General features: G+C 43.5%; 1 long non-coding RNA gene across 1 annotated transcript; it reads left to right on the forward strand.

Moving 5' to 3' along the window:
* Positions 1-426: 426 nt before the first annotated feature.
* On the forward strand, positions 427-19,365 carry LOC121004353. The gene is made up of 3 exons (XR_005779696.1): positions 427-437; positions 18,209-18,213; positions 19,235-19,365. It is a non-coding gene; the product is annotated as an uncharacterized LOC121004353 (long non-coding RNA).
* The last annotated feature ends 2,865 nt before the right edge of the window (positions 19,366-22,230 follow it).

Consider the following 22,230-nt stretch of genomic DNA (forward strand, 5'->3'; position numbering starts at 1 on the left):
ATAACCTCTTCCTCTTTTTTAGGATATCTGGTGATGTACCAGGTCTGTGTATGGGAATGCTAGGCCTAGCAGAGAGCATGGTGATGTCACCAGCATTAATGGGTAGGCTTTAGCACTTCCCTAGCCTGTAAAACAGCCTAGAAAAGCGCTAAAGCCGGCCCATTAGTGCCAGTGATGTCAGCTGGAACACTGCAGAAGCCTCCACCTAGCAGTGTAAAATAAAAACAAAACAGCCCTTGCCCTGTGCAATGCAGCACAGGGCAAGGGAGAGCATTGGGGCATGAAATGCTCAGATGCTCCACTCAGAGGGGCTGCCTGGGTGAAGAAGAGGTTATGCTCTGAACCTGGACAACCCCTTTAAACAGTTTCTATCCACATGCTGTGTTAAAAATTCTCATGGACATCGACATGCGATACAGGTTGCTTATGACCACACTGTCAAGTTTCTGCATGCAGTTTTGAAAGCCAAAATCAGGAGTGGATCATAAAAGGAGAGAAAATATGGAGCACAGATACAACTTCTTCTCTTTTTTGAATTCACTCTTGGTTGTGGCTTTCAAAACTGCATGCAGAAAGCAGACTGTGTGGCTGTACACTATGGGCCAGATTTATCATTAGCTCAAGTCAGAATAATGGAGTGAAAAAGTCGCAAATTTTTGCGCAATGACTAAAACTGCGAAAAAATTTGTGACTTTTTTCTGCTCTGCACTATGCTCGCCAGTTTTCTGAAAGTGGGCGTGTTTTCTTATGTAAATTAACCACCTCAGCCCCCAGTGCTTAAACACCCTGAAAGACCAGGCCACTTTTTACACTTCTGACCTACACTACTTTCACCGTTTATTCCTCGGTCATGCAACTTACCACCCAAATGAATTTTACCTCCTTTTCTTCTCAATAATAGAGCTTTCATTTGGTGGTATTTCTTTGCTGCTGACATTTTTACTTTTTTTGTTATTAATCGAAATTTAACGATTTTTTTTGCAAAAAAATGACATTTTTCACTTTCAGTTGTCAAATTTTGCAGAAAAAACGAGATCCATATATAAATTTTGCTCTAAATTTATTGTTCTACATGTCTTTGATAAAAAAAAAATGTTTGGGTAAAAAAAAAATGGTTTGGGTAAAAGTTATAGCGTTTACAAACTATGGTACAAAAATGTGAATTTCCGCTTTTTGAAGCAGCTCTGACTTTCTGAGCACCTGTCATGTTTCCTGAGGTTCTACAATGCCCAGACAGTACAAACACCACACAAATGACCCCATTTCGGAAAGTACACACCCTAAGGTATTCGCTGATGGGCATAGTGAGTTCATAGAACTTTTTATTTTTTGTCACAAGTTAGCGGAAAATGATGATTTTTTTTTTTTTTTTTTTCTTTTCTTACAAAGTCTCATATTCCACTAACTTGTGACAAAAAATAAAAAGTTCTATGAACTCACTATGCCCATCAGCGAATACCTTGGGGTCTCTTCTTTCCAAAATGGGGTCACTTGTGGGGTAGTTATACTGCCCTGGCATTCTAGGGGCCCAAATGTGTGGTAAGGAGTTTGAAATCAAATTCTGTAAAAAATGACCTGTGAAATCCGAAAGGTGCTCTTTGTAATATGGGCCCCTTTGCCCACCTAGGCTGCAAAAAAGTGTCACACATCTGGTATCTCCGTACTCAGGAGAAGGTGGGGAATGTGTTTTGGGGTGTCATTTTATATATACCCATGCTGGGTGAGAGAAATATCTTGGCAAAAGACAACTTTTCCCATTTTTTTATACAAAGTTGGCATTTGACCAAGATATTTATCTCACCCAGCATGGGTATATGTAAAAAGACACCCCAAAACACATTCCTCAACTTCTCCTGAATACAGAGATACCAGATGTGTGACACTTTTTTGCAGCCTAGGTGGGCAAAGGGGCCCATATTCCAAAGAGCACCTTTCGGATTTCACAGGTCATTTTTTACAGAATTTGATTTCAAACTCCTTACCACACATTTGGGCCCCTAGAATGCCAGGGCAGTATAACTACCCCACAAGTGACCCCATTTTGGAAAGAAGACACCCCAAGGTATTTCGTGAGGGGCATGGCGAGTTCCTAGAATTTTTTATTTTTTGTCACAAGTTAGTGGAAAATGATGATTTTTTTTTTTTTTTTTTTTCATACAAAGTCTCATATTCCACTAACTTGTGACAAAAAATAAAACCTTCCATGAACTCACTATGCCCATCAGCGAATACCTTGGGGTCTCTTCTTTCCAAAATGGGGTCACTTGTGGGGTAGTTATACTGCCCTGGCATTCTAGGGGCCCAAATGTGTGGTAAGGAGTTTGAAATCAAATTCAGTAAAAAATGACCTGTGAAATCCGAAAGGTGCTCTTTGGAATATGGGCCCCTTTGCCCACCTAGGCTGCAAAAAAGTGTCACACATCTGGTATCTCTGTATTCAGGAGAAGTTGAGGAATGTGTTTTGGGGTGTCTTTTTACATATACCCATGCTGGGTGAGATAAATATCTTGGTCAAATGCCAACTTTGTATAAAAAAATGGGAAAAGTTGTCTTTTGCCAAGATATTTCTCTCACCCAGCATGGGTATATATAAAATGACACCCCAAAACACATTCCCCACCTTCTCCTGAGTACGGAGATACCAGATGTGTGACACTTTTTTGCAGCCTAGGTGGGCAAAGGGGCCATTATTCCAAAGAGCACCTTTCGGATTTCACAGGTCATTTTTTACAGAATTTGATTTCAAACTCCTTACCACACATTTGGGCCCCTAGAATGCTAGGGCAGTATAACTACCCCACAAGTGACCCCATTTTGGAAAGAAGACACCCCAAGGTATTCCGTGAGGGGCATGGCGAGTTCCTAGAATTTTTTATTTTTTGTCACAAGTTAGTGGAAAATGATGATTTTTTTTTTTTTTTTTCATACAAAGTCTCATATTCCACTAACTTGTGACAAAAAATAAAAACTTCCATGAACTCACTATGCCCATCAGCGAATACCTTGGGGTCTCTTCTTTCCGAAATGGGGTCACTTGTGGGGTAGTTATACTGCCCTGGCATTCTAGGGGCCCAAATGTGTGGTAAGGAGTTTAAAATCAAATTCAGTAAAAAATGACCTGTGAAATCCGAAAGGTGCTCTTTGGAATGTGGGCCCCTTTGCCCACCTAGGCTGCAAAAAAGTGTCACACATCTGGTATCTCCGTACTCAGGAGAAGTTGAGGAATGTGTTTTGGGGTGTCTTTTTACATATACCCATGCTGGGTGAGATAAATATCTTGGTCAAATGCCAACTTTGTATAAAAAAAATGGGAAAAGTTGTCTTTTGCCAAGATATTTCTCTCACCCAGCATGGGTATATGTAAAATGACACCCCAAAACACATTCCCCACCTTCTCCTGAGTACGGAGATACCAGATGTGTGACACTTTTTTGCAGCCTAGGTGGGCAAAGGGGCCCATATTCCAAAGAGCACCTTTCGGATTTCACAGGTCATTTTTTACAGAATTTGATTTCAAACTCCTTACCACACATTTGGGACCCTAGAATGCCAGGGCAGTATAACTACCCCACAAGTGACCCCATTTTGGAAAGAAGAGACCCCAAGGTATTCGCTGATGGGCATAGTGAGTTCATGGAAGTTTTTATTTTTTGTCACAAGTTAGTGGAATATGAGACTTTGTATGAAAAAAAAAAAAAAATCATCATTTTCCACTAACTTGTGACAAAAAATAAAAAATTCTAGGAACTTGCCATGCCCCTCACGGAATACCTTGGGGTGTCTTCTTTCCAAAATGGGGTCACTTGTGGGGTAGTTATACTGCCCTGGCATTTTCCAGGGGCCCTAATGTGTGGTAAGTAGGTAAATGACCTGTGAAATCCGAAAGGTGCTCTTTGGAATGTGGGCCCCTTTGCCCACCTAGGCTGCAAAAAAGTGTCACACATCTGGTATCTCCGTACTCAGGAGAAGGTGGGGAATGTGTTTTGTGGTGTCATTTTACATATACCCATGCTAATACCCATACCCAAGACAACTTTTCCCATTTTTTTATGCAAAGTTGGCATTTGACCAAGATATTTATCTCACCCAGCATGGGTATATGTAAAAAGACACCCCAAAACACATTACTCAACTTCTCCTGAATACAGAGATACCAGATGTGTGACACTTTTTTGCAGCCTAGGTGGGCAAAGGGGCCCAAATTCCTTTTAGGAGGGCATTTTTAGACATTTGGATACCAGACTTCTTCTCACGCTTTGGGGCCCCTAAAATGCCAGGGCAGTATAAATACCCCACATGTGACCCCATTTTGGAAAGAAGACACCCCAAGGTATTCAATGAGGGGCATGGTGAGTTCATTGAAAAAAAAATTTTTTGGCACAAGTTAGCGGAAATTGATTTTTTTGATTTTGTTCTCACAAAGTCTCCCTTTCCGCTAACTTGGGACAAAAATTTCAATCTTTCATGGACTCAATATGCCCCTCAGCGAATACCTTGGGGTGTCTTCTTTCCAAAATGGTGTTATTTGTGGGGTGTTTGTACTGCCCTGGCATTTGAGGGTCTCCGCAATCATTACATGTATGCCCAGCATTAGGAGTTTCTGCTATTCTCCTTATATTGAGCATACGGGTAATGAGATTTTTTTTTTCCGTTCAGCCTCTGGGCTGAAAGAAAAAAATGAACGGCACAGATTTCTTCATTCGCATCGATCAATGTGGATGAAAAAATCTCTGCCAAAAAAAGGAGGGGAAAGGCGTCTGCCAGGACATAGGAGCTCCGCCCAACATCCATACCCACTTCAGCTCGTATGCCCTGGCAAACCAGATTTCTCCATTCACATCAATCGATGTGGATGAATAAATCATTGCCGGGATTTTTTTTTTTATATATACAAAGTGTTTGCCAAAGTATATGAACACCGCCACCTCCTCAGCTCATATGCCTCGGCAAACGTATCTTTTACTGCAGAGGAGAAATCTCGTCTTGCAGCGCCGCATACACCGACTTGCTTGTAATCTGACAGCAGCGCAATGCTTCTGTCCGAATGCACATCAGTGCTGCAGCTGGTCGATCGGTTGGTCCACCTGGAAGGTAAAAAAAAAAAAAAAAAAAAGAAAAAACCAGGCCGCAAAGCAATAACTTTATTAACTTTAGAACAGAACATATTAACTTTTTTTAACTTTTTTAACTTTTTTACTTACCGGTAATTTTTTTTTTGTTTAGTTTTTTTTACTTTTATAGAACAAACCTCTCCTTCCCCATGGGACAATGTGCAAAGCGCAAATCGCCCAAAGATGTGGCGAAGTACGTTATGCACTTTATCCCAGGTGAAAGGAGAGGTTTGCAGCAGCTGTGAGAGAAAGGGCCCTAATAGCCCTGTGTGCCTGTCCTGGTGAGATGTGATCCCTATGCTAGGTGTACCTGTGTGTGGTACTTCCGGAAACACTCACCATAGCATAGGGCAGGGTGGTCCGGACAGTCAGGACAGAAATAGCGGGTGTCACGCCTTATTCCACTCCTGCTACAGACACAACATTTTTTTCGGGGTGGCGGTTGGGTTGAGGTACCAGCAACGACACTGGGGAAATGTCGCTCGTGTAGACGGCTAACTACACTGGTGGATGGGGCCACGGAACCTCCCGGATAAATGAGGTTCTCGATGATCTCTTCCTGGAATTTGAGGAAGGATCCTGTTCTCCCAGCCTTACTGTAGAGAACAAAACTATTATAGGCAGCCAATTGAATTAAATATACAGACACCTTCTTATACCAGCGTCTGGTTCTGCGGGAAACTAAATAGGGAGCCAACATCTGGTCATTGAAGTCCACCCCTCCCATGAGCGCATTATAGTCGTGGACTGAGAGGGGCTTTTCAATGACACGGGTTGCCCTTTCAATTTGGATTGTCGTGTCTGCGTGAATGGAGGAGAGCATGTAAACGTCACGCTTGTCTCTCCATTTCACCGCGAGCAGTTCTTCGTTACACAAGGCAGCCCTCTCCCCCCTTGCAAGACGGGTGGTTACAAGCCGTTGGGGGAAGCCCACGCGACTAGTTCGCGCGGTGCCATAGGCGCAAATCCGTTCTAGAAACAAATGCCTAAAGAGGGCCACACTTGTGTAAAAATTGTCCACATAAAGATGGTACCCCTTGCCGAATAAGGGTGACACCAAGTCCCAAACTGTCTTCCCACTGCTCCCCAGGTAGTCAGGGCAACCGACCGGCTCCAGGGTCTGATCTTTTCCCTCATAGATCCGAAATTTGTGGGTATAGCCTGTGGCCCTTTCACAGAGCTTATACAATTTGACCCCATACCGGGCACGCTTGCTTGGGATGTATTGTTTGAAGCCAAGGCGCCCGGTAAAATGTATTAGGGACTCGTCTACGCAGATGTTTTGCTCGGGGGTATACAAATCTGCAAATTTCTGGTTGAAATGGTCTATGAGGGGCTGAATTTTGTGGAGCCGGTCAAAAGCTGGGTGGCCTCTGGGACGGGAGGTGGTGTTGTCGCTAAAGTGCAGGAAACGCAGGATGGTCTCAAATCGTGTCCTGGACATAGCAGCAGAGAACATGGGCATGTGATGAATCGGGTTCGTGGACCAATATGACCGCAATTCATGCTTTTTAGTTAGACCCATGTTGAGGAGAAGGCCCAGAAAAATTTTAAGTTCGGAAACTTGGACTGGTTTCCACCGGAAAGACTGGGCATAAGAGCTTCCCGGGTTGGCGGATATAAATTGTGTGGCATACCGGTTTGTCTCTGCCACGACTAAGTCCAAGAGCTCCGCAGTCAAGAACAGCTCAAAAAATCCCAGGGCCGAACCGATTTGAGCCGTCTCAACCCGAACTCCAGACTGGGCGGTGAAAGGGGGAACTACAGGTGCGGCTGAAGTTGGTGACTGCCAATCAGGGTTTGCCAGCACCTCAGGGATTCTAGGGGCTCTACGGGCCTGTCTGCGCGGTGGCTGCGACGGGGTAACTAGTGCACGTGCCACCGTACCAGCTTCAACTGCCCTTCTGGTGCTCGCCACGTCACCATGTTGTACGGCAGTGCTGGTACTAGGTCCAGGAAGGGCTGCGCTGCTGGTGTATGCCTCACCACGTGATCCGGCAGCAACAGCCCCACTCTGCTGCTCTTGAAGCGGATCCTGCATAACCTGTGGTCTAGCGACACGGGGCCGGGTACGCCTGGTGCTGCCCGGGACCTCCACCTCCTCGTCCGAACTTTGGGTCAGAGAGCCACTGCTTTCCACAGGTTCATATTCTGACCCGCTAGATTCATCAGATGAGGGTTCCCACTCCTCATCCGACTGGGTCAGAATCCTGTAGGCCTCTTCAGAAGAATACCCCCTGTTTGACATTTTGGACTACTAAATTTAGGGGTATTCCCTGAGACTACCCAAGAAAAAAAGCAAGCCTGTCTTACAAAGGGGAGGCTAGCGAAGTACCGGAGGCCGCTGCGGTTGATAAAAAATATCAAAACTGATTTTTTTATCGCCGCAGTGCGTGTAAAGTGAATGTGCAGTGATCCAAAAACAAATTTTTTTTTGTCACTGCGGTGGGGCGGGCGTGGGTGAACGCACGTGTGGGCGACCGATCAGGCCTGATCGGGCAAACACTGCGTTTTGAGTGGAGGGCGAACTAAGGTGACACTAATACTATTATAGATCTGACCGTGATCAGTTTTGATCACTTACAGATACTATAAAAGTACAAATGCTGATTAGCGATACGCTAAACAGCGAATAAAAGTGACTGCGGTGCGGTGGGCTGGGCGCTCACTGACGCTAACTACCTAACCAAGGAGCCTAAACTATCCCTAAAACCTAACAGCCAATACTAGTGAAAAAAAAAAGTGACAGTTTACACTGATCACTTTTTGTCTTTCACTAAGTGATTGACAGGGGGCGATCAAGGGGTTAATTAGGATGATGGGGGTGATGGAAGGTGATCTGGGGCTAAGGTGTAGTGTTTGGTGTACTCACAGTGATCTCTGCTTCTCTGCTGGATCCAACCGACGAAAAGGACCAGCAGAGAAGCAGAGAAGCCATATAACAGATCATATTTACTAATATGATCTGTTATCTGGCTTCTGATTTGATTTTTTGAAAATCGCCAGCCTGCCAGCCAATGATCGTGGCTGGCAGGCTGGTGACGAAATACTTCTTTAACTTTTGCCGGCCCGCGATGCGCATGCGCGGGCCGGCAATGCACGAAATCTCGCGTCTCGCGAGAGGACGTACCGGCGCGTCCACCCAGAACAACAGGACCGCCGCAAAGACGCAATCCTGCTTACGGCGGTCCTGAGGAGGTTAAGCTCTAGACAGATTTACTATTGCGACTATTTAAAAAGTCGCTAAAAAGTCGCAAAAAAAAAAAGTGCAATTTCACTCCAGTGAGGACCATGCTTATCTTATGCGACTTTTTAATAGAACATGCAACTTTTTCGTAAAGACGTGCGACTTTTGTAAAGCTGCTTACTGACGGATAAACTGCTATCGTCAAACCACATTTATTACAGTCTTAAAGGGCCGATCATAAATCGGACTTAGTTAAAACTGACTTTAGCTATATGTGAAAGTGGAGTGAGCTGTCAGAGTAATGATAAATCTGGCCCTATATGTTCAATCTATGCTGTAGATTTATTCTCTGCATTTCAGAGAATTTCACCCATTGCAATGTATAGGTCCAATCTGCAGCAAAATCTTTGACAAAATAAGCATGCAAATTAAGTTTTTTTACAGTGGATTTGTCATGGATTTTGGCATATGGGATGTAGCAGAATGCAGCAGAAAAATCGGTATAAGTAAAAGGTGCATTTGTAATGGATTTTGCGACAGATTTGTAACAGATTTTGCAGCAAATTTGCTGTGAATTTTGCCCTACGTATTGTGAAAGGAGAACTCCGCTACAAAAACTTACAGCATAAATTGACATTACAGATGAGCAAATCAGTTCGTATTGATTGGAGTTCATTATAAACCTCAACAAATTCCGTCCACCAGATGAACCCAAAACTATTCAGGTTCATTTCAGACAAATCTAATAGAATGGTGTACAGCGCCAATTTACTGCATATATCAGTGGGAAAAAGCATGAGGGAAGAATAAAAAACATGACCCTGAGAAAACATCTGGGGGGGAGTGTTTGCCCTGATTGGCTCACAGGCTCATAGTCTGGATGAGTCAATCAGTTCTGCAGTGGGCAGGGAGGTGCCCTAGCAGAATGACTAGAATGGGCTGTGAATGAGGGTGGACGGGTCTATGCAGTGTCTGACCGAAAACGATTATATGGACAGTGTATAGTCACAATGAAGCTTCTATTCTAGTGTCAGGGACAGTGAAGGGGAAGGCTAGAAAGAAGAAGAATTGTGTATAACAGGGGAAGGCAGGGAAAGCTGTCAGTCAGGGATGTAGGAGTGAAGAACTGAGGCTAGGCATGTCTCCTGGCATAGCTGCAGCTGCTGTAGAACCTCAAAAGCAGCTACCTATAAGAACGTTTCTTTTCTTTCCCATTTCAACATAAATACTTTTTTTTTTTTCCCAAGGGTTAATGTGAGGGAATAAGCTCAATACAATTGTACAACACGTGTTTTATCATCCAGAGGATGGCTGTTGTTTTAAATATCTGGGACAGAGCATCTCCAGACACTTACATATTTTTTTTGTGGAAAATATACATGTGCAAAGTGTCTTTTAAAATAAAGAGGATTTGAAATCTCGGAGTGAATATGTGAAATGCTAGTCTGAAATCTGTGTCAGGGCATCTCCAGACAGTTCAAGAGTTGGTGTCGGGGGAGGAAATAATCTAATAGGTTCACAACTTTTGTTTTAGGCCTCATGCACACGACCGTTGTTGTGTTCCGTTCCGCAAAATGGGGTTCCGTTGTTCCGTGATCCGTTTCCGTTTTTGTTTTCGTGTGTCTGCCTTTATTTTTGGAGGATCACCAGACATGAAGGAAAGTAAAAATAATTCTAAGTCAAGTTTGCCATGCAAATGATAGGGAAAAACGGACGCGGACGCGCGGACGTCCCATTGACTTGAATGGGTCCGCAAACCGTTTTCCGTGAAAAAAATAGGACAGGTTATATTTTTTTTGACGGACTGGAACCACGGATCATGGACGCGGATGACAAACGGTGCATTAGCCGAGTTTTCAACGGACCCATTGAAAGTCAATAGGTCCGCAGAAAATCACAAAAAACGGAACAACGGACACGGAATAAAACAAGGGTCGTGTGCATGAGGCCTTACACTAGAGAGATTTTTTTTCCCAGAATCTGCATAATTGAGCTTGCATAAGATATTAAGTAAAAATCTGTTAGTGGTGCAGATAATGCATTATTTCTAAATTCAATTGTCAGTAGCAGTGTCTTCAGTGTGTTTGAGGAAAGGAAAGGACATTTTATTGCGCCTCTCTCTCTCTCAAGGGGTATTCAGGTAGGTACAAGTTATCCCCTATTCACAAAATAGGGGATAACTATTAGATCGGTGGGGTCCTATAGCTGGGACACACATCAATCACGAGAGTGGGGCCCCATACCCCCTGAAGGCCCCTTTTCGCTCCCCTAAAATGACTGGAGCGGCCGGTTGCACTTGTGAGCGGCCACTCCATTCATTTCTATGGGAGTTCCGGAGATAGTCGAGTACAGCGCCAGCGCTACTGGTCATAGGGGATAAGTTTCACAAAACAGACTTGCAAACCATTACATGCTTTGTGTGATTGTGTACATTAGGCCAAATGTCTGGAATACGGAAAGGATTCAAAACAAAAGCTTAAGGGCCAGGTCTTCTCCTGCTAGAGCCAGAATGTGGGTAGTATCCAGCTATCCGGCCAGAAGTAGTAGTAGTAGAGGTAGTAGGCCGCAGTTGTCCCAGTCTTCGTAAAGGCGCAACATTATAATTGAGGAGAAAGAGGATGATATTGTGAACTGAAGAGCTCACTCTTCATCTGAGACATAGCAGGGTGACGTGGAAGGGACTTCTGAGTCTGACACTGTGCCTTGGAGCCAGAAGTCACAACATTGCTCCTGCTCCTCCTCATTGCAGTCCAGAGAAGCCTTTCAGTGAAATCCTATCTGTCTTCACTACCCCTTCCTAGTGGGATGCCTTCAGGTAGACAGTCAAAAGTTTCTCCCTGTTGACAACTTGTGTCAGAGTAGTCACTCTTTGGACTGCCCTGAGGAGGAGGTTCAGACAGAGGCAGGAACCCATGCATGGCTGTGTTGGTGGTGGTAATAGGGGCACCCATAGCCACGGTATTGGCGATGGGAGCAGCAACAGTGGCAGTAGGGGCAAATACAGAGCAGACAATGGGGAGGGGGGTCAAGGAGCCCACCATGATATATCACAGTCTGATAAAAATGGCAGGGATGGAGAGTAGTGATGGACGAACATCTGATGGGACGGTTCGCGAATGCGATCGCTCAAACTCGCTCAAATGTTCGTCTATCACTACTGGGCGGATCCCATTCATTTTAATGGCAGGCGAACATGAAAAACCTCCAGGTCATATTTGCAGCCACAAAATACTTATTAGATGCGTACACATAGTCCCACAACATGGACACTGACATACCAGAAGCATTAAGTGAATCTGCAATCGACAAGCATGCTTTTTTTATCGGCGAAATTTCGGCAAAATATTAATCACAAGAGCACATGCGCTAGGAAGGCGTGGCCTACAGCAACTGGTTTGCACCGACTACCAATTAGATGGATACGATGGTTGGGAACCAAGTTCAGCGACGAAGAGGAAGAACTCCTGGTGACTGTAAGTAATCTTACATTAAAGTAGTGTATTTGATTACATTTCACCTGCATGTCTGAACAATCGCTTTATATGCATAAAGAGTGTTATCAAAAAATCGCCAGTGCGACCTTCTGCGATTCAAATTTTTCTTAAGTGCACCAAACTTCACACTTTATAAGGTCTCACTAGATATTATTGATTTAATGGGGAATATGTTAGTAGCATATTTGTATGTAAAGCATAGAAATATATTTAACATGCACATTGCGCATCCATTGTCATGCCGCACACTATATACCACACACAGACACACTATATACCGCACACACACACTATATACCGCACACATACTATATACCGCACACACACACACTATATACCGCACACACACACACTATATACCACACACACACACACTATACCACACACACACACACTATATACCACACACACACTATATACCACACACACACACTATATACCGCACACACACACTATATACCGCACAAACACAGACACACACTATATGCCGCACACATACACAGGGTCTATAGATTTTAGTTTGTATCCTGTTGGTCAGGACTCCGGAGAAGCTTTCTTTGTCAGACCGCCAGTATTTGCTGGTTCATTTAGAGTTATCCAGGGTGCATCCCGGGGAGGCGAACCTGCTGTACACCCCATGCCGTACCGTCACTTCACTAGACAGGTACATCTCTGCTTAGCTCGACAGTATCTGATAGCTCAGACCACACCCACATACACTAGTAATACAATCCCATCTTCTAACCGTAACAGTTAGGCCGCATGCACATGCACGTGTTTTTTCACAACTATGGACCGTAAAAACCTGGGGTGCTGTCCTGCAGAGTGGACGAGCGCACGGCATCATTGGTTGCTAACTCGCTATGATGCCGTGCGCTTCTTGCCACCACCGCTGTACATTAATACACTTGTATAGATCATACAAGTGTATCACAGTACAGCGGTGGTGGCCATAAGCGCACGTCGTCATAGCAACCAATGACGCTGTGCGCTCGTCCACTCTGCAGGACAGGTTTATACGGTCCGTAGTTGTGAAAAAACACGCCCGTGTGCTGGCGGCCTAAATCTAATATTTTCACTTCAAAGCATTAAAAAAATGCAGTTTACTTAAGTAAATTATTTTCAATACTATTATTGTTAAAAATTACATGATTTTCCTAGTTTATGACGTAAAGTCATGATTTTATGATCGAAACGGAGGCGAGTATTGCATTCTCAATCTTTACGGTAACCATAGCAGCAAAGAGAAAAAATACACAGAATCCATCAAACCATCCCACAAGGATAACCCCTCCCATAGTCCAGTCCATAAATAGAACCTCCCACCGGAACTCTTTCTTTGTAGCGAAGAACTTCAATACTGTATAACCGGACCGGAAATAACCTCCACCAACCCGTTCCAACAGGAAAACTCAACCGAGCAGGGCAGTAACGAAAACAGGGCCCATCAGGAACACCGCCAGAATAGACAACCACTGGAGGGCACAGAAAAAAACAGCCACCGGAAGGGCACTTGGAAACAGCAGAGTAGGACATCAACCTAAAGGAAGAAACATAAAGGCACATGGTAATCTGCCAGAATCTAACATTTCAACAGTAGTATAGACCAACTGTGGAGAATAAATAAATAATGAACAAGTAATACAAAACATAAATCAGTTCAACCAAAAGATCGAGGAATAATAATAATTATAATAATAATTATAATAACCACAGAACACAATCAGGGAGGGAACATAACAACTTTATTAATATAAGCAGTAATAAATGGTAGCAAAATCGGGAGGGGCAATACTCGCCTCCGTGTCGTTCATAAAATCATGACTTTACGTCATAAACTAGGAAAATCATGTAATTTTATATCACGACCCGGAGGCTCCTATTGCAAGTTCAAAGTGTGGAGATAACAGACGCGAAGGCATGTGGAGCCGGCCTAAAATAAAACTCCCGGAACATAGAGGACCTAGACCAGTCAGCCAATCTCATGATATCCTTCAAGCGAGCTCCCACCACTGCCATAGAAGTAGCCGAGGCTCCTCTGACCGAATGGGCGGAGAATACAGAAGTGTCCACCCCGGACAAGGAAAGGATCCATTTCACCCAGCGGGACAGGGTGACACTAGTTACCGGGCGGAACGGTCTGCGAAAGGAAATGAATAAATGAGGAGAAGAAACAGAACGGAGGGAAGAAGTACGAGATAAGTATTCCCTCAGGCAACCCACCGGGCAAAGGGCCGGAGAATTGGGAAACTGGAACCGGATAAGAGACCGACTTGATGTTCGTTTTTGTACGGCGGGAAATGTTGAAGGAAACTCCATTCGGGGAAAAGGAGAGAGCATTAAAGTCCAGAGCCCTAACATCCGAAACTCTCTTGCAAGAAACAAGACAGAGTAAGGACACTAGTTTCGCAGACAGCTGCCGCAGAGAGAGATCCGAATTGGTAGGCCACTGAGAAAAGAAATCCAGAACCAACCGGACGTCCCAAGAAGAGGAGAACCGAGGCTGAGGAGGACGAGAAAGGCGAGAACCCTTGAGGAGCCGACAAACCAGAGGATGCTGGCCAACTGGACAACCAGCAAACCCCTGGTGGCGTGAAGAGATCGCCGACCTGAAGACATTCATTGTCCTGTAAGCCTTACCCTCATCAAAGAGAGATGACAGAAACTGAAGAACCTCGGTCACAGGGGCCGAAACGGGATCCAAACCCCGTCCAACGCACCAACGAGACCAGATGCCCCAAGCTGATCGATATGCCCGTCTTGTACCGGGGGCCCAAGCGCTGTCCACGAGGAACCTAGCCGTCCCCGATACTCCAGCGACCTCCCACTGCATCCCGAAACTCTGCACCCCAGGAGTCGGAGGGAGCCGTCCAACAGGAGAGGATGATGCTGGTCTAGCGGGCCGAGGAGGAGACTCCGGGAGAACGGAAGGAGACAAGGATCTTCTATCAGGAGTTCCAGGAGTTGAGGAAACCAGACCTGAGCCCGCCAGAAGGGAACTATGAGGACCAATTCCGCCGACTGGCGACGAATTTGAGACAGTACTCGAGGAATCAGCATGAAAGGAGGAAAGGCATACGAAAGATGTCCCGACCAGTCCTGAAGAAGGGCGTCCACGGCCTCCGACAGAGGGTCCGGCCTCCAGCTGTAGAACCTGGGAAGATGGGAATTCCAACGCGACGCAAAGAGGTCCAGGGTAAACGGGCCCCAAAGGGAATCGATAGAGGCAAACACCGCCGGATCAAATCTCCAATCGCTGAAGTCCGAGGTGTACCGAGAACTCCAATCCGCGAAGGTATTGTGAAGGCCCGGGATATATTCTGCGATCACCTTGAATCCATTGTCCAGGCAATACGTCCAGAATTCTTTCGCCAAATGAGTCAAAATCGCCGAGTGAGTACCTCCCATGGCGTTGACGTACCGGACCGCAGACACGTTGTCCATTCTGAGCTTGATGCATGCCGAGATCCTGTTGTTGGCAAAACTGCGAATGGCAAACGACCCCGCCAAGAGTTCCAGAGCATTTATGTGGAGATGGGATTTGACCGCCGACCACGGACCCCCAGTGGAGACTCCTTCGCAATGGGCACCCCAGTCGAGAAGACTGGCATCCGCTTCTATGACGAGATCCGGTTGAGGGCCTACGATGGCTCTGCCGTTCCACGCATCGAGGTTGGAAATCCACCACGCCAGCTCGTCTCTCGTCTCCTGATCCAGGACCACCAAGTCCGCATACAACGCTCCCGATTGAAGGTGAGCGATCTTTAGCCGTTGAAGAGCCTGATAATGTAACGGAGCCGGGAAGATTGCCTGGATGGAAGAAGACAAAAGGCCTATAACCCGAGCCAAATGACGTAGGGAGACTTGGCGAAGCTTCAGAGTATGACGTAACTCCTTGCGGATGGACCTGACCTTGGAACCCGGAAGACAAAGACTCTGAGTGGACGAATACACCACAAATCCCAAAAACTCTATGGACCTGGAAGGTTGAAGGGACGACTTCTCGGTGTTGATGATAAACCCCAGGCCCGTGAGCAGAAAGAATTAAATGTTACCATGTTTTTATTGAACACTAGTGTTGAGCGCGAATATTCGAATTGCGAATTTTTATTGCGAATATCGCAACTTCGAGAATTCGCGAAGAATAAGAATATTTGCCTCTATATTCGTTAAAACGAAATTTCGTTTCCTTTTAAGCTAATAAAATAATAGAAATATAATTTATTAGGCCCAATGCATTTAGAACAACTCACATATTATAAATCACACACAAGCTGTAAGCAAAAGCAGCTAACAGTAGTTTGGATGAGCCAGCTAACCATTACACGAACAGAATTTTTTTACGAATTTAATGGTAGCGAATTTTCGCATACAATATAAGAAAGAGTCAAAATTATATGAGTATTGGGAAGAGCCAGCTAACCATTACACGAACAGAATTTTTTTAGGAATTTAATGGTAGCGAATTTTCGCATACAATATAAGAAAGAGTCAAAATTATATGAGTATTGGGAAGAGCCAGCTAACCATTACACGAACAGAATTTTTTTAGGAATTTAATGGTAGCGAATTTTCGCATACAATATAAGATAGAGTCAAAATTATATGAGTAACTGAACACTTTTTACATGTCAAGTGAATTCTCGGCACGGTTGCTTGTCATGGAACATAACCTAGCCTTTGCCTTTGCAAAAAAGAAACGTCTTTACAACATGCGATCCACACACAAGCTTTAAGCATTAGCAATAAGCATAGTAATACTTGACTGATGAAATGACTCGAAATTTTTCGAAAATAGTGCTATATACGAAAATCAAGAATATAGCACTATATTCAAAAAATACAAAAAATACGGCATATTCGTAATATTCTAAAAGACGGAGTTAGAGCAATATTACGAATATTCTAAAAGACGAAGTTAGAGCAGTATTAAGAAATTTCGTAAAATACACATATAGATTGTAATTTATCTAATATACTGCTAAAGTAATTTTTTTAATAGTGTACATATTTTCCAAAAACTGAAGTTCAGAAGAGGCCAAAAAAATTAGATAAGAAAAAAAAAAGGATTATAGCAGTATATTAGCTAAATTACAATCTATGTGTATTATACGAAATTTCTTAATATTGCTCTAACTTCGTCTTTTAGAATATTCGTAATATTGCTCTAACTCCGTCTTTTAGAATATTACGAATATTCTAAAAGACGAAGTTAGAGCAGTATTAAGAAATTTCGTAAAATACACATAATAGCCTAGCCATAGTCATAGGAACGTTGCCTTATACAGGAAAAAAAATCGTACGAAAAATTTATTTGCATATTATTCGCGAAAAATAAAATAATTACGAATATTCGATTTCGCCGAAAATAATGCGAATATTCATTTGAATATTCGCGAAATATCGCGAAATCGAATATGGTACCTCCCGCTCATCACTATTGAACACACCTTGTAAACATTCTGTCAGGATGGAACCGGCGCGAATGGAGGTAAGAGAAAAAGGAGGGGGGGCGGACGAGCAGCAACCCGCACAAGGCGGGTAGAGGGACAACTGCAGTAGCGGCGACTAGCCAAGGAACATAAAAGGGGAAAGAAATAACTTATAGGGAAGAAAATATAACTACCCACAAAACCCAATAAAACAGAAAAGGCGATATACAAGCAAAATAAATATATATATATAACGAATACCCCAAATACAGGAAAATATATTTATAAGTCTTAAGAAGATAAAAAACAAGTCAGAATAAGAAATATGTCGGCCATAAAAAATACACTTATCTTGCCATGGAAAGCAGCAAAGAAAGAGGAAGAGTTCCGGTGGGAGGTTCTATTTATGGACTGGACTATGGGAGGGGTTATTCTTGTGGGATGGTTTGATGGATTCTGTGTATTTTTTCTCTTTGCTGCTATGGTTACAGTAAAGATTGAGAATGCAATAGGAGCCTCCGGGTCGTGATATAAAATTGGGATTATATGCTTGCATTTTTCTCTTCCAGCGGATGTTGGGGTGGGGATATGACCGCACCCGGTCCCACGCCGAGAAGCAGCGAGCTGGCCTATATGATCTGGTGCCAAATGGGTGCAAAACACTGCCGTCTGGCCATTATAAAATAATGGTCAGACATGAAGCGAAGACAGCCCCGGTTTGTAAAAAGAATCCGGGGCGAAAAATGCCCAGGTAAATGCGTAAATAACTTTTGTATGTTTTGCCAACACTCTGTACTGTATACAGTGCTAAGCAAAAGTATTCCCCTCCTTGACTTTGTTCTTTTTTTGTTGTCTCACCCCCTGGAATTAACATGGATTGTTTGAGGATTTGCATCATTTAATTTGTAGAACATGCCCACAACTTAGACCGTTTTTTCAAATTGGTTAATTGCAAAGCATACAAAAAATAGGACAAGATCATAGAAAAGGTCAATGTGCATAACTATTCACCCCCCTAAAGTCAATACTTTGTAGAGCCACCTTTTGCGGCAATCACAGCTCTTTGCGCTTGTGAACAGCAATCTTTAAGTCTGACCACAGATTTTTTATTGGATTGAGATCTGGGCTTTGACTAGGCCATTCCAACACATTTACATATTTCCCCTTAAACCACTCAAGTGTTGCTTTAACAGTGTGTTTGGGGGCATCATCCTTCTGGAAGGTGAACCTCTGTCCTAGCCTCAAATCATGCACAGAGTGGTACAGGTTTTGCTCAAGAATATCCCTGTATTTAGCACCATCCATGTTTCCCTCAACTCTGACCAGTTTCCCAGTCCCGGCTGCTGAAAAACATCCCCACAGCATGATGCTGCCACCACAATGTTTCATTGTTGGGATAGTGTTCTTTGGGTGATGTGATGTGTTGGCTTTGTGCCAGACAAGTGACAGACTGAACCATCACTGTGTCTGCAGTAGAAGCCTGAGGTCTAGCCTCCTTCCTACGGGCAATTTACCCAGGACTATGGAGACCCCCACTCTGACCTATTTGGGTTAGAGGGAACTATAAACCATTATTTTTTGGTTGAGTTTATAGGCCACATATTTCCAATTCCCCATTAAAGTTGCATGGCGTGAATCATTAAACGTAATAAGGGTTAACTCTGCACTGAGACTCCCAATGAATGTGTTAGTTTATTTGTCCCTTTGTTCTATTGTGTTAGTGATGGTATTAAGAAGTAGCCATCTCTGGTGTAGAGAAGTAGATAATCCTATGATACACTCAGGAGATAATCCCATCCCATGGGTCTCCTCTCGCCCTATTGTTTCATCAAGACACTGTGTAGGGGATGTCTTTTTGCATGCTGTTCATTATTTATTGAGTTATGCGTCATAAAGCTGGCAGACACTGCAATTATATATTAGATCCCTCCGTATTTGAATTTCTTTATATCTAATGTTGTTAAGATTTCGGATTTGTTTATCTAAAATCTGAACATTCTGTGATCACAGAAGTTCCTATTCCCTCCATTTGGAGAAAGCAATCGGCGGAGGCCGTGGAGGTGGTGGATGTTGAGGAGGAAGAGGAGGAGGAGGCCGGACCCTCCCAGCCTATTGAGCCACCCACACCAGATGTGGGAGAAGTTAAACAGGTGGAGGTGGAAAGTGCTGGACCATCCAGCACCACCCCATCTCAGGACTCGGAGGAAGAGGAGGTGATCACCAGCCCCCACCAGGAGGGTAAATATGTGCACATAGCAATATGATTATGTATCCATAACATGTACATAAACATTAAAAGGGCCAACAATGAGGCGACAACATACACTATAGTAATACAAAAAACACTGGACAACAACGCTTTAATCTACTGTACATTAAAACCATTAACTTAACAAATAAATAAATAATATTGAACTCTATAGAACTATCACTAACTAACAAACAAAATAAAATTATACTGTACTGAAATATCACTAACTAATAAACTATATAATCATCATAAATATCACAAACTAACGTATTGAGATTTAAATCGTCAATGTGTATAAAGACTTTAAATAAAACAAAGTTAAAAAATAGACAAACAGACATATTTTGTACCGCCGTGTACATATCGACCGTCGCTATAAAAATATCCTATGATCTAACCCCTCATGTGAACACTGTAAAAAAATAAAAAAATAAACAATAAAAAAAGAATACTAATTTAGTCGCCTAAGGCTACTTTCACACCTGCGGCAGAGAGATCCGGCAAGCAGTTCCGTCGCCGGAACTGCCTGCCGGATCAGGCAAAGTGTATGCCAACTGATGGCATTAGTAAGACTGATCAGGATCCTGATTATTCTTAAAAATGCCTGATCAGTCGAAAAAATGCATTGAAATGCCGGATCCGTCTTTCTGGTGTCATCCGGCAAAACGGATCCGGCATTTATTTTTTCACCTTTTTTTCAGTCTGCGCATGCGCAGACCAGAAGGACGAATCCGGCATTCCGGTATTCGGCACTAATACATTCCTATGGGAAAAAATGCCAGATCCGGCATTCAGGCAAGTCTTCAGTTTTTTTCGCCGGAGATAAAACCGTAGCATGCTGCGGTTTTCTCTTTTGCCTGATCAGTCAAAACAACTGAACTGAAGACATCCTGATGCAAACTGAACGGATTACTCTCCATTCAGAATGCATGGGGATAAAACTGATCAGTTCTTTTCCGGTATAGAGCCCCTGTGACGGAACTCTATGCCGGAAAAGAAAAACACAAGTGTGAAAGTACCCTAACATCACTAAAAGTGCAACACCAAGCTATCAAAAAAGGCATATGCACCCCAAATAATAACAATCGGTCATTTCATTCTGCCAAAAATTAGACCCTACCATTTGACAATCGCTGAATAAAAACAATAATATGGCTCTCAAAATATGGAGACAGTAAAACATTTTATTGTGTAAAATAGAAATAACTAAAAAATAAGGAAAAATATTTGGTCTTGCCGCATCTGTAACAACCAGCTGTATAAAAATATCATACCAACTAACCCCTCAGGTAGACACCTTTCGAAACAAAAATTTAAAACTCTCAAAAAAGGCATTTTTTGGACAACTTTTATCACAAAAAGGTGTAATAGCAAGCGATTAAAAAGTCAGATGCACCACAAAATAAAGGTTTAATAAGAATTGCAATTATGTTCATTTTTTTTAAAAACAGTACTGAAGACATTAAAGGCCAAATTGGCCAAAATGCACAAGGAGCAGCGCAACGATATGCGGGCCTTTCAGGAGCGCATGAAGGCCATGGAGGAGAGGCAATGCAAGGCCATGAAGTGGGTGCAGGAGATGATCCTGCTATTGGAAAAGTTGCCATAACATTTTTTTTTTTTTTTTTCTAATAAGTTATATAAATCGTTTATACAGTTATAACGTGTATTTAGTTTTTTGTAATATTGCTCTGTTTTAGTGAAATAGCTTGGCCTAAATCAGCCAGAACTGACAGCAGTCGGTAAATACATGTCAAATACATATAGGGTCCATTCACACGTCTGTAAAATGGGTCCACATCTGTTCCACAATTTAGCGGAACGTTTGCAGACTGATTGATTTTCAATTCCAGTCTAAAAAATGAGGCATTCACAGGATAAAGAAGTAAGTGTTGGCCAGTACAGGCCCCAAAAATTTGACAACAGGCCTTCACCTCACAGCAAAGAACTTTGTATTCTGTGGCTGGAGGTACATTAGGCATTCACCGGATACAGAAGTAAGTGTCGGCCATTACAGGCCCCAAAAATTTGCCAACAGGCATTCACCTGACAGCAAAGCATTTTTTATTCTGTGGCTGGTGGTACATTAGGCATTCACAGGATAAATAAGTGTCAGCCATTTCAGGCCCCAAAAATTAGGCATTCAACGGACATAAAAGGCCTTTTATGCCGCTGTATTTACCGAAGACAGGGACCATAAATTGTTATGGGTGGTGGCGGATATTTGTGGGCTGTCATGAGGAATTTGAATCAAACATGGTCTACTGGTCAAATGTGTTGAATTCCTCTGAGATCCATGCCTCATTCATTTTTAGAATGTGTGGTAGTCAACACTGTCGTGAGCTAGGCGAGTGCGCTTATCGGTCACGATTCCCCCTGCTGCGCTGAACGTCCTTTCGGACAGGACACTTGATGAGGGGCAAGCCAACAGTTCCATTGCAAATTGTGCAAGCTCTGAACAGAAATAAAGCCTGCCCACTCAATAGTCCAGGGGTTTATCACTTCTCAAAGCGTCCACATCGGCCGTTAACCCGATGTAGTCGGACACTTGTTGGTCTAGGCATTCCCTGAGGCTGGATCCGGAGGACAGCTGTCAATGGGTCGGCTGAAAGAATGATCTCATATCAGAAGTGACAACACATCTTCAAACCGCCCTCTTCTTGCAGACGCTGTTGGATTGGTACCCGCAACTGTTTCTCTGTGAGTGGAAATTCCTCTGCCAGCGCCCACAAAAGCAGAATGAAGCATTTCTCGA

This window comes from Bufo bufo, chromosome 6 (genome assembly GCF_905171765.1).
Source record: "Bufo bufo chromosome 6, aBufBuf1.1, whole genome shotgun sequence".
NCBI classification, from domain to species: Eukaryota; Metazoa; Chordata; class Amphibia; order Anura; family Bufonidae; genus Bufo; species Bufo bufo.